Genomic DNA, 12500 nt, shown 5'->3' with positions numbered 1-12500 from the left:
AAAGAAAGAAATAAGAACCCGTATTGAATTGAAAACTTAATAAGACAGAAAAAATGTATTAATCACAATATAAAGAAAGAAAACGTCTCGTTATGGAAATAAAATGCAAGATATCTTTCTAAATTCATTTCAAATGACAGTTGTCCAACTACGTATTTGCATTTCTTTCCTTATGACATTTGAAATGGTTTCATTCAGCATGTGTTTTACTCGCAGAACAAAGGAGAAATAATATAATTATTGCCGCCGCTTTAAGAAACATGTTTCTTAACTGTTGAGCACTGTCTGTGAATGAATAGTCAGCCAGTTGGCCTTCGTGCGAGATCGTGAACTCCAATCATTCGATCACTGTAGATCGACATTTAATAACGTTTATGTCTTTATAAAAGTTTTAATTCACTTGAATATAGTTGCAATTGACGCGGCCCTGTAGTTATGTTCCTTGCAAATGGAGACAGGGATAGCTTTGTTGTAGGGTTCGAATCCTATGACTAGCTGCAATCATAACTTCCTGCAGTAATGATCCCGGAAGGATGAAACAGTAGTGTTTGTGGATATTAAAAACGATTATATATATATATATATATATATATATATATATATATATATATATAAATTTCTGTGGAAATATATTTTCTTATAATATATACTAATCCTTATTTAAGAAGCTCAATATAATTACAGAGCAATATAGTGAATAAATGACAAAAAACTACATTCCAAAATTCAAAATGGCGTAATGGAAACATCTTATAAGGTATTTGCAGCTTCTCTTCCAATTTTCAAATTTTAATCATGTCAAAACGCACTTTATTTCCTTTTGACGGATTGATTGTTGCTATTTCTTCTGATGAGTTAAGAGCATAATAGATTCACTGATTAATATAATAATTGATTGATTTTGTGCTACGAAGCAGATACTGTCAAGAAATGTAAATGTCAACAGAATTAAAGGAATAAATTATAAGATGGTCAATATCATGAACTTTGGAATATAGTCTTTTGTCATTTATTCACTATATATATAGGGCTCCTTGAATCTTTGACAGACCATGGATACCCACAAAGGGGTACCTGTGCGTGAAATTTTTGTGGCAGGAGGTGCACAATCTCCAACCACACCTTTCTTGAGTCGACATTGTTAAATACCACTGGCAAGTGAAGTGTATGTACAGGACGACTGGAAGATTTATATATATATATATATATATATATATATATATATATATATATATATATATATTATTTGCTAAATAATGCATTCCCAAGCCTCCCGCCTCCACCCACACATATGGATGTCGAATATAGGCTTGTCTACCACTCATGGTTTAAATGAAGAATATACGTATAAGAGCCATTAGACGGTTCGCAGGCAGAAGAATAGCCAGTCCGTAAAGAATGAAAGGAAATATTTAAGCCGCACATACCTCAGCTTTACCCTTTAAGGAAAGTTTTCTTTGAAGCAAAATACCAGCAAACTCTCCGGCAATCATGTAGCTGTACCTCAAACCAATTCTTTTCAAGCTGCAGATCGCGTCTGAATCAAATATCTAAGTTCCAGGCAAAACTATAGTAAGTTGAAAAGGCTTAGTAATGCAGACACTAAGACTTGCCGAGGTTGATTATTTATTATTTTGAGCAGTTCATTCAAATGCAATTCAGATAATCGGGCCTCGCATCAGTGAGGGTGGGGGGTGGGGGTGTACGTGAGCAAGCTGAAAAGAGTAAGGCTCCAAAACAATGCGTATTCTCTCCTGAAGAAACGATATTATCTGGAGGACGATATGAAATACTCTCCACCTCCCCCAAAAACATGATTATTTACGAGTGAAAAAAAAAAACAAGAAATGAAATGAAATACCCCAAGGAAAAAAAAAAAACGATAAACACCGTTCTATACAAGTCTACAAAAAATAAAGAAAGAAAGAAGAGGAAGGCCCTGAAACGGTCCATTTTCTCTCCTGATAACCGACATTAACTGAAAGCCGAAATGGATTACTTCACAAGTGAAAATAGCTGAAAAACATATACAAGCCTACAAGGTAAGCTGTTTCTTTCAAAACACAATATCTTCTGTTGTTTGCTTGCTTCATGGCTACTGTTCTGGTAATCATTTTTATCCTCGTGTTATTATCTTGTAATGTCTTCGTACACTTTGAACATCTTAATCATTGCTATAATGTCCATAAGCCTCGACAGGCAAGCATTGACATCATCGACATACATGGCAGTCTTAGTATGTCCTCCACTAGGTAAAGCGATTCAGTGTAATGTCAATCTCATCACCCCATCTCCAAGTTGGCAGAGCTAGGGCTCCAACACAAGGATATAACAATCCTGACATACCAATCGAAAAAAAGCAAAAAAAAAAAAAAAATTGCAACAAATACCCTAGCTAGAGCAACTGTCAATAATTTCATCTACACTATCTGTGTCTAAAACTAAATGAAAATTCCATAAGCAGAGTTTTTTTTTTCTAGAACTGTTCGTATGTGAACCATTACCGTGGGGTTGCTTCTCGGATAACTATATCATGGTCATTTTCAAGTCTAATGCAAACAAGTACTTGTTGAGCACTTCTCTTAAATAATTAAAGTTTTGTCATTACCAATTATCACATTGTTCTTTCACCGTTTACACAACACTCATTAATCCTTATCCTCGAGTCGACTTTGAGCCTTGATAAGCAGTGAACTCCACCACCTTAGCAAAAAAAAAATTATATTTACCTGTATCACTGCCGTTAGCAAGAAATACAGAATGGACATCCATCTATTGAAGTCCGGATGTAAACCAATGGACTCCAGAACAGATCGTAGGAAATGATGGTCAACTCTCTCGGAAGCCTTGGACTGATCCAAATTGATCAGTGCAGCTTTAGCGTTGTCTTTTTCTCCTCCTATAATCATGTGCACAAAATGTAACCCTAACCCTAACCTCCTCTTCACAGCACATGGCTGAATCATACATATCACAGTTCAAAGAAATGCTATATGAAAAAAAGGTCGGGGGGTTTTCGGTATTTTTTTCAGATTAGGTCCACCTCCACAATTTTCTTTTAAATGACACCTTTAAAAGGTTTTCGACTATGCTGAATACGAAAATCGCATTGAAATTTTGCAGAAATAATTAGTTGTCGAAATATAAAAAGTTGTATTATGTATTGTATTCTTTGGCGGCCATCTTTTTTACGCGCGTGCAGTGTCAGTCATAGATGAGTAGATTTGTTTATGGCGCGCTCGCGCGTAAAAAAGATGGCAGACAAAGAATACAATGCATAATACAACTTTTTATATCACGATAACTACTTAGTTCTGCAAAATGTCAATGCGATTTTCGTATTCAGCGTAATCGAAAACCTATGTAAGTCGTCATTTAAAAGAAAATTGTGGAGGTGGACCTAATCTGAAAATTTACCGTTTTTTTCCTCCTCAGCAAGAAAGGCAACATAATTTAAGCCATTGTTGAGATGACTTTTTCTCTATTAACAGAGGCATGTCTTTGGCCCTGTGCAGTTCTAGGAGGTCCACTCTTCAAGGTTTTCCTCCTCTTCTTTGAAATGGTCGACGAGGCTGCCCAGGCATTTTTTTTTTGTTGTTTTTGATAGGCAGAATGATCATTCTCTAGGATGCTGCTCTTCAAATCCCACTTTCCAACCCTTGTGTCACATTATCCAACCGTGGGAAGGAGATACATATCGAGAAAGGAGGATAGTTTGAAGATAATTGAATGACCCTCTCCATTTTTTTTTCTTTCTTTGATGATTGTAATGCTGGATATGGGGCAGCCAAACCAGCTGCCAACATTGCCCTGCTTTTTATTGAAAGCAACCGAGAGCTCTTTTTAATATCCTCGCCGTTCCCTTAAGTGCAATTGTCTGGATTTATCTTGCACTTGGTTAACCAAGAATATTAGGAAGGTGTGAACGTCCGGGTGTTATATGTTAGCATCTTGCAGCTCTGAGAAGAAGTTAAGAATAAAGTTATATCAAATATATATTTGATATAACTTTATTCTTGACTTCCTATTGTTGTTTGGTTTCTTTCGCAAGGAAATGAACTTGAATAATGAGAAGAAACAAAAACGCAACGGAGGGAGATATGTTCTTTGCTAGATTTCTACACAGACTTAATATTAATCAACTGTTACATTATACGTGACTCCCCCCCCCCACATACACACTAATAGAACATTTTAACCACTAGCCGCCACGCAACACAACATGGGGCCATTGACCTCACTCTTTGAACACTATTGGTTTTCGCCATTAAAAAAATCACCTGATTACAGACGGAAATAATTCTAAAAAAATAAAACATGACATAAAAGGGACGTTAATCTCGTGTAGCCAACGCACCGTTCGGGCATTTCAAAATGCAACCACTGAGAAACAACGCGCGGATCTTTACCTACTGACTTTTCTTTCTCCAACTGTACAACATGACCAGAAAGAAGAAGAAAAAAAAAGTACAACATACTGAGGATGGAGTTTGACTCCGAAATATATTTAAATTATAAATTTCAAGCAAGTAGAATATTTGTTTATTTTCGAATATTGTGTTGTGATTTGGCTTTCAAACACACCTGATGCGTATTTCATTATTTATTTATTTATTTGTTTAAATTAAAAACTTTTTCTTTCTTTTTTTTTTTTTTTTGGTGGTGAAGTTTAAATAAAAACATTAAAATCAATAGTAAATAACGCACTAACAAATATTACATATTTGAAAGACTCAAATGATGGATCTGTCACGGTTCAGCTATTTTTTATATATATTTACATCGTACCTTTTTTATTTATCTTATTCACTGATCCTTGGGCAACGAATTTTATCTACTTTTTGAATGCTGTCTAGATTTCTACAACTAATTTAGGGTATTTTTACACTGATGAATCAGGAAATGACATCGGTTCTCTCCAACAGCTCAGGGTTTTGTGCTATGTTGATTTGAAAAAACAAAAAACAAAAAACATCAAATCTTGAAACAAAATCGACTATATTTTTGTACCATCATGATTTTGTCAACACATAATCCTAAATATGTTTTTTAAGGGGAAAAAAAAACGTTTTGCCAACAACATATATTGATTATCTGATAGAAACATCGATTACTGTAAACTGAATGGCGGGCATTGATAAAGACAGGTACACGTAAATTGCATGTTGCTTCACCATTGTTCAGATTTCAGGGCTTAAACTTCCGTTTCTTTCAAACTCCTGGAATGCTCAGCGGCAGAGAACGCTCTCTTCAGATTTCAACCATCATGACAACCATCATGACAACCATCATGACAACCATCATGACTACGTCCTAGTGACCCTGATACCTAGTCTCCATATCTTTCAGTTCCTGGGAGAATCTCTCTTCCTGCTTGCTCAGCAGGAAACCGGTTCATATGTGAAAATAGGTAGTGCATCTTGATACTTGCAGCCCAAGTCTCTTAAAACAGTCAGCATGTTGTTGACAAGTTCTGCATAGTTTCTGGTGTTATTGTTCCTATTTACAATGCCTCCCCACGGGACAGAGTTAGACACCAGGGTCGTTTTTTAACGTGGAGAAAAGGAACAAAAATAAAAAAATTGTCTCCGTCGTAAAGGATTTAAGAAATTGAAGTGCAGCATCTGAAGAACAGATACTACACTTTGAGGTATTCATTTGCTCCCCCACTGAGCAAATTAGGCACAAGGCCGATTTTTAATGTGAGGAGTGAAGGGGAAATGGGGACCAACTCCCCGGGGAGTAGGGGAGCTGGATAGTGACAATTGGTGTGAAGGGTTGCTCCTTCATTGACCAAGGTCTTATATGTGGGGTCGCCCCCACATATGGTCTTTGCTTGCAGTATCTGCCGGAACAGATGCTACACTTTGATCTTGGCCCGAAGGCCATGTTATTGTTGTCAAAAGAGTTATTCACTATCAGAACAAATGCCTTCCACGCTTCCAGTTCCAATTTGTTCATCGAGATTTTGAACTCTGGATCTCTGGCTCCTGTCGGTGGGGCATTAGAATATGCCGACTGCCCCCCTGCAGAGGGTAAAAGTCCATCAATGGGGGTCCTGGATATGACCTTAAACTATATCCAGTGGTGAGGCCCCAGCTTGTGGGCTTTGGGGAGTGTGGAGCCACCCTTTAATTGCCATTTCTCCCAGGTCCACTCTGACCCGGAGTGGTAGTACCTGTTAGGGTCCCAACTATTGGTTAAATAGAAACCGACTTGAAAACAACAAATATATTCTATTAAAAAAATTTTCTTCAAAATCTTTGGATTCGGCATTAAATAACCTGAAAAGGGTTGATATGCCGCAAAACAAAAACAACCAACCAACCAACCAACCAACCAACCAACCAACCAACCAACTGGATCTCTGATAAGCTTCCAGATCTGAGGACCGTCAAAGATGCCGGCTTTCAACTTCTCCATGGTAAATCTTGGAAAAGTCTGGCACAAGTAAGTGGAGCAGTCACCCTCTTTGTGCAGTCTTGGTGAACTGCTTGATGTGCAGCGCTAGGAAGAGTGTTCTGTCTCTGCCCACTAGAGTGTCGTTGATGATGTCCGTTCCTTTCTTTGCACGACACCAATTTTGATCCACCAAGTTTATGCTTTGGCACACCAATCTTTTGGGAGACTGCGAGATTTTATGACTTCAAGCTGATCCCTTTACTACATAATCCTCCAGAACTATCGGACCTGAATACTTCTTGCCATTAAAATAATAATTTCCGATCAAAACAATTATCCGACACGGAATTTTACTTCCAAGTTTTTCTAAAATGCTCCACATATGCGTACATGTGAAAAAAAAAAAAAAAGACGTGTGGTCATAACTCAAAAACTCGACTTGATTGAACAAAACCAATGTGATTTTTTTAATACAGCATATCCGATTCGTTCTAAATCAGCTGAAAACGCAAACAAATGTTTTGTTGACCAGTGAGTCAGGGAGGGGCTTTACTCTTATTCACCCTCAAACAAACCATATTGCTACTTGAAAATATAAGTGGTTACTATTTGAGATTATGCCTGCAGGGGCACTATGTAGGGAGCTGAGCAATAAGATATTTGTTCACATTACATTTAAATTTCTGCATATCAGTAGTCAAGGAAGCAGGACACAGGGAGGGAATTCCAAAGTCTAGCCATTCGTGGGAAGAAACTGTTAGAGTAAAAAGCTTTCCAGTATCTAGGACTTCTACAGTGAAGGGATGGGATTTTGGCGCCTGTCGGATTAGTCGGGGGATATTTATACCGGGGAAGGACAAGTGATACAAGTTCATCAAAGCACTACTTGGCTTTTTTGGCTAAGATCAAAAGTAGTATTTTAAGTAGGATAGCTCCCGCCGAGTAAATGTGGTATTGTGGTGACTATAATAATTCTAACTAAGAGTAGAAAATGCAAAGTATAATATAAAGAGACTGCCCAGCGACCTCTCATTTTTTGATGACCTTATGCCTAATTTGTTAAAATGTTAAGTATTTTTACAAATAAATAATTGAAAGTGTAGTATCTGTTCCGATACTGCACTTCATTATTTTTTTTACCGTCGGCCAGTGAAAGCCTTATAAAATGAAGCAATTGTAATTTTTGTTCCACGCCTAGATTGCTCTTTCAGGGGAGCTGGATTTTCTCTCTCTCTCTCTCTCTCTCTCTCTCTCTCTCTCTCTATATATATATATATATATATATATATATATATATATATATATATATATATATATATATATATATATATATATATATATATATATGTCCAACTTTGCCATTGTAGGGAGTTAAGTGAATAGAGACATGGCTATCGGGGTAGGATCAAAGTGCAGTACGTGTTCTGTCCTCGGTAGAAAGAAAAAGATTATTCTAAACCGAGACATTTTTTTTTTTTTGTGTGTGTGTGCCCCAATCCAGTATATCTCCTTGGGAGTGAGGGGTGGGGCTGGAGTTTCCTCACATTAAAAGCCAACCTTGTGTCTCGTTCTAATCTCGTGGGGAGGCAAGTAAATAAGGGCCTGTTATATGCTTTTGCTATCGCTTGGGTGTTAAGCAGTGTTAATATTACTTGTAGTCTGACGTGACATAACACGTGCGCGCGTATGTGTCGGTCTGTCTGAGCGTGTGAGTGCGCGTGAGTGCGTGTCTGTGCGGGCGCGTGAGCCAGGCAGAGAATGACAACACCAACAAAACCCAGCAAATGACAAAAGACCACGATTTGACCCAGATTTTGGAGATAAAAATGTACAACAAACTACAAAAAAAGAAAAAAAAAATAGTCGAGCGAGCGTTAGTGAGACATTTTTAATTCTGTACAACAGCGCGGATAAACCTGTTGATATAACCGTAAAGCCAGATTATTCAGGATCTTTTCCTTACTAAAAAAAGTTCTTATTTAGAATTTAACCTAAGCAAAAAATACAGTTTAACCTAAGCAAAAAATACAGAAAAATCGTCACGGAACGAAGATGCCATATTCCAAAAAACACGTAAATTGATCATGTAGTTTTATTTTTAACTAAGAAAATAAAATTTTATGAGTAATCAAAAAGGGATTGTCTCGCATCGCCATCTTCAAAAACAATAAGGGTAGTTAAGTCTAAAATAATTCAAACTTGCGAGATCAGCATTGTAACGCTAAAGATTTCACATTAATTGCTTTAAATAGTTTTTAAATGATTTTCTTTCTAAAAATAAAACTGGTACTTATGCACCTTTGTTACTGTGCTGAAATAACGTTACTTAGAAAGCCATTCTTAATATAAGGAGGGGAAGGTCATTCTAATCACCTAATAATTTAATAATAATAATAATAATAATAATAATAATAATAATAATAATAATAATAATAATAATAATAATATAAAGATATCGTAAAACTTGAATTTAACTTGAAAATACTATTTAAAAAATATATATATATAGCACGGTAACTTAAGTATAAGCACTATAAAATTATTTAATTGATTTACGAGATTTTTGGAATATAACATTTTCATTCCGCTGCGGCGCTGCACTGCGGATACCTACAACAAACATTTTTCTGTATTTTATTTTTTTATTTTTTTTTAATTAGGTTGAATTCTGAATAAGGAAAACATATCTTAAATTAATATTCAATAGTTTATTAAATCGAATTAAAATGCATTTTTAAAAGCGAGGGCATATCAGAATGTTCGGTTCAAGATGCGGCCTTTCGGGTTAGCACAGCCACAGATCACAGACCAACTTTCATCGATTTATGACTTTACTTTTATGAAAAGATGGTAATGTTTAAAAGGCAGGAGAAGAACCCGAGAAAAAAATTTGTATCTTATTTTAAATGGGAAATCATTTAAATTTAAAATCCAGTTAATATTCTGCATGTAAAATTGAGAACAGGAACAGCGCGCTTGAACATTATATGTATGTAAGCTACATCAAAACAAAACGGCCACTGAATTTGACCTGATGTCGTGTTTATCTAAAAACGAAACTTAAATATTCACTCGAAATGAGCCTTCATTTAATAATAATAATAATAATAATAATAATAATAATAATAATAATAATAATAATAATAATAATAATAATAATAATAGAAAGAGGGGGTATTTTTTTTTTATAGAATCACTTCCGTCTCCAAAGTGGGATCCTAATTTTTATTTTCCTACGTATTTCTGGGCTGAATGAATGGTACTTATACAGAATATGGACCGTGTTATTTTTTAAATAGCATTTTCAAATCTGACTTAAGGTATAGTTTGTTTATTATCTTGTTAGGTGAAAGTACAGAATAGTTTACAAAACGCCTGCACCTACCCATGTTAAGAATGGGGTTCTAAATAATAAAGTTATTATTTCAGTACGGTCCGTATTCTGCATAAGAACCGAACATGTTAATTAAAATAAATCACAAATTATAAGTTTGCATGATAATTTACATTTTAAATGATGACTTTTATGTGCCTTTTCTATGATTACGGTTAATGCACGCTCTGGTGTTTCAGGCGTAACAAGCAAACGACTTAATTGCGACCGTTTTAAATGCTAAAATCGTTCTCAGGGCACTTCAAAATCCCATAAAACTGAAGTGATTTTTATAAAGTCATAATAGTTTTTGTGCTTCTGCGTGACGGTAAAATTAGTAGATAATGCTCACTGTCCAGGGGCAAGGCTGCGTGTTATTATTGAATTTATTCTTTAAATAGCAATTAAAAATGAATAAAAAAAATAGACAATTCCGTCGCGTAAACGCATTTGCGACGTGTAACGTCAAATACGAAAAAGAAACACGTTATAGAGTCGAAGAGAAAAAAAAAAGTTTATAAATGTTTACTTACTGGTGGTGGTGTACTCTAAACAGTGCCGTCCTTTGTAAAAAAATAAATAAATCAATCAATATACTTTCTGTGGCGTTTTTGTAAAGTTGCGTCCAGTGAAAATAAAAAGGAGAAAAGAGAAAATAAAAGGGGTGTCTTTTTTTGTGAGAGTATATCGGACGAACTGTGGTGAATGAACAGAACGTCACGGTCCAACTTCGCAAAAGAATGATGAGCTCCTGTCACCTCTCTCTCTCTCTCTCTCTCTCTCTCTCTCTCTGTTCGAATAATAATAAAAACTCTCTTTTCTCGTTGTCGCGCCTGCTTATTTCGCAGTCCCTTTTCTGTCATTCGTTCTTTCAAATATTATTTGTTTACACGTTTGGTCACGTGTGTGGCTTTCCTCTGAAGACGACCGTAGGTAAGTGGCCGCATTATTAGCGTGACTTGATAACCGACGAACATTAAACTGTCAAATTGACCGTACTTTCTTAAAGCAACTTTTTCTATTGGTATTTATTTGCTTCCCCACGAAAGCAAAATGTGACACAAGGTCGTTTTTAATGCTCCCACATTAAAAAAAAAAAAAACAAATAAACAAAAAAACAATTCCTGGAAGTAGACAAAAATAAAAATTGCCTTAGTAAAGAAGGATTCCCCTCTCCATTAACTAAGGACAAATAAACTTAGATATTGGATCAGAACAGATCTTAGCCCGAAGACGTATTCCTATAATTTACTTGCCTCCCTACGAGGGCAGAGTTAGACACAAGGTCGGTTTTTAATGTGGGTGAATATCCAGCTCTTCCAAAAAAGGAACACCCTGGATAGGAACAAAAAATAAAATTTACCTCAGTCTGGAAGGATTTTTTTCACTTGTCGAAGACAGAAAAGGTGAAGTGTAGTATCAGAGCATATTTGCTCCCAGCCATAAGGCCAAGGTTTTCAAACCAGAGTTCGTTGTTTGGCACGATCCGTAAACTGCAGAATAGGGCCTGCCAAATGATTGTGAAAAATGAACCGCATTTTCCGTGACGTCAGATTTGTGTTAACTATACGAACTATGGAAAAGCAGAAGCGACTTAATGATTTTTTTTTTTTTTAACTTTGTTTATCTTCTTCAAACTGCAATTAATAATTTGTTATAATTTTGTTAGGTTTTAAGATTTACACAGTTTAACGATTAATAATATTATAAAGATTTGTATATTAAATATGAAATACGGTTTTACTGAATGTTCATTTGGTTACCTATGGGCTTCCATATTTTGTTCGGTAAAAAGAGACAAACAAAATATGAGGGGGTGCCTACAAAATGCTTAATATTTGTGCAATAATATTTTCCAATTGTTTTTAATCTGGCGATAAAATAGCTGACAAGAGTCATGTTTATATTAAAACTTAATATTAAAAAAAAAATTAAACACAATTAATTAAAACTATGTTGTAGCGGAACATTTTGAAATAATGGAATTTTAATCGTTTTAATCTTTTAAAAATTCATTAATGTTTACAAAGTTTCTTTTTCTTGTCAATTCAACTGATTATAGTATATATTAATTCGAAAAAACGTTATTTAAAAAAAAAACATAATAATATTAAGTTTATATCAATTTTTTAATTGCAACTTCAAGGTAAATTTTTGTTTAATACGTGTATTTAAATTTTAAAAATAAATATGTTTTACTTATATTTCATAAAAATAAATATGTTTTACTTATGTTTCATAATAAATAGAAATGTCGATAGATTTAAATATATTTTGTTCAAATTTCGAAAAAATAAATATGGGGGGGGGACACGCACTAAAAAAAAAATTTTCCCTCGTATATTTTACGGAGACTGCATTTTATATGTAATTTCATTCTAAAATGGATAAGTATCGAAAATTTCCCGAAAATCGAACCATTAGTTGATTTTTGCTAGATTTATTAAACACTGGTATGTTTTCATATTCGAAATGCTTACTACATGGGAACGTTATTTAAAGCGCCAATTATGTAAACACGATTTTCGTCTTGCAATTTCATTATTTTCGTACGATGAAAAATTAAAAAAAAAAAATATTACTAGTTTATTTTGCCCTTCTTCTTTTAAATGGCACAAAAGTTATATTGATAATATTAATTTATAATAAAGTTACATCGTTTTACATGTATGGGGGGGCGTAATTCTGTGGTGACTTTTGGAGGTGCCTACTGCAGAAACATAAA

The 12500-nt window shown here is 34.9% G+C and overlaps 1 protein-coding gene across 3 annotated transcripts in view; it reads right to left on the bottom strand.

The window, feature by feature from the left end:
• Positions 1-11267, bottom strand: part of LOC145243486 (long-chain-fatty-acid--CoA ligase 5-like) — a 174500-nt gene extending 163233 nt beyond the window's left edge. Inside the window, exon 1 of one of the 3 annotated variants that reach the window (XM_080106429.1) lies at positions 11139-11267. The gene's annotated coding sequence lies outside the window, so the exon portion shown is untranslated. Of the gene's footprint in view, positions 1-2729; positions 2855-10308; positions 10715-11138 lie in introns of those variants that run through there. The other 2 variants (XM_080106427.1, XM_080106428.1) reach the window with 2 other exon arrangements.
• Positions 11268-12500: the final 1233 nt, after the last annotated feature.

Source organism: Euprymna scolopes, chromosome 22 (genome assembly GCF_053919585.1).
Source record: "Euprymna scolopes isolate OS-2025 chromosome 22, ASM5391958v1, whole genome shotgun sequence".
Taxonomy (NCBI): Eukaryota; Metazoa; Mollusca; class Cephalopoda; order Sepiida; family Sepiolidae; genus Euprymna; species Euprymna scolopes.
The sequence above is the reverse complement of the archived record's forward strand: the minus strand, read 5'-3'. Positions and strand labels throughout refer to the sequence as shown.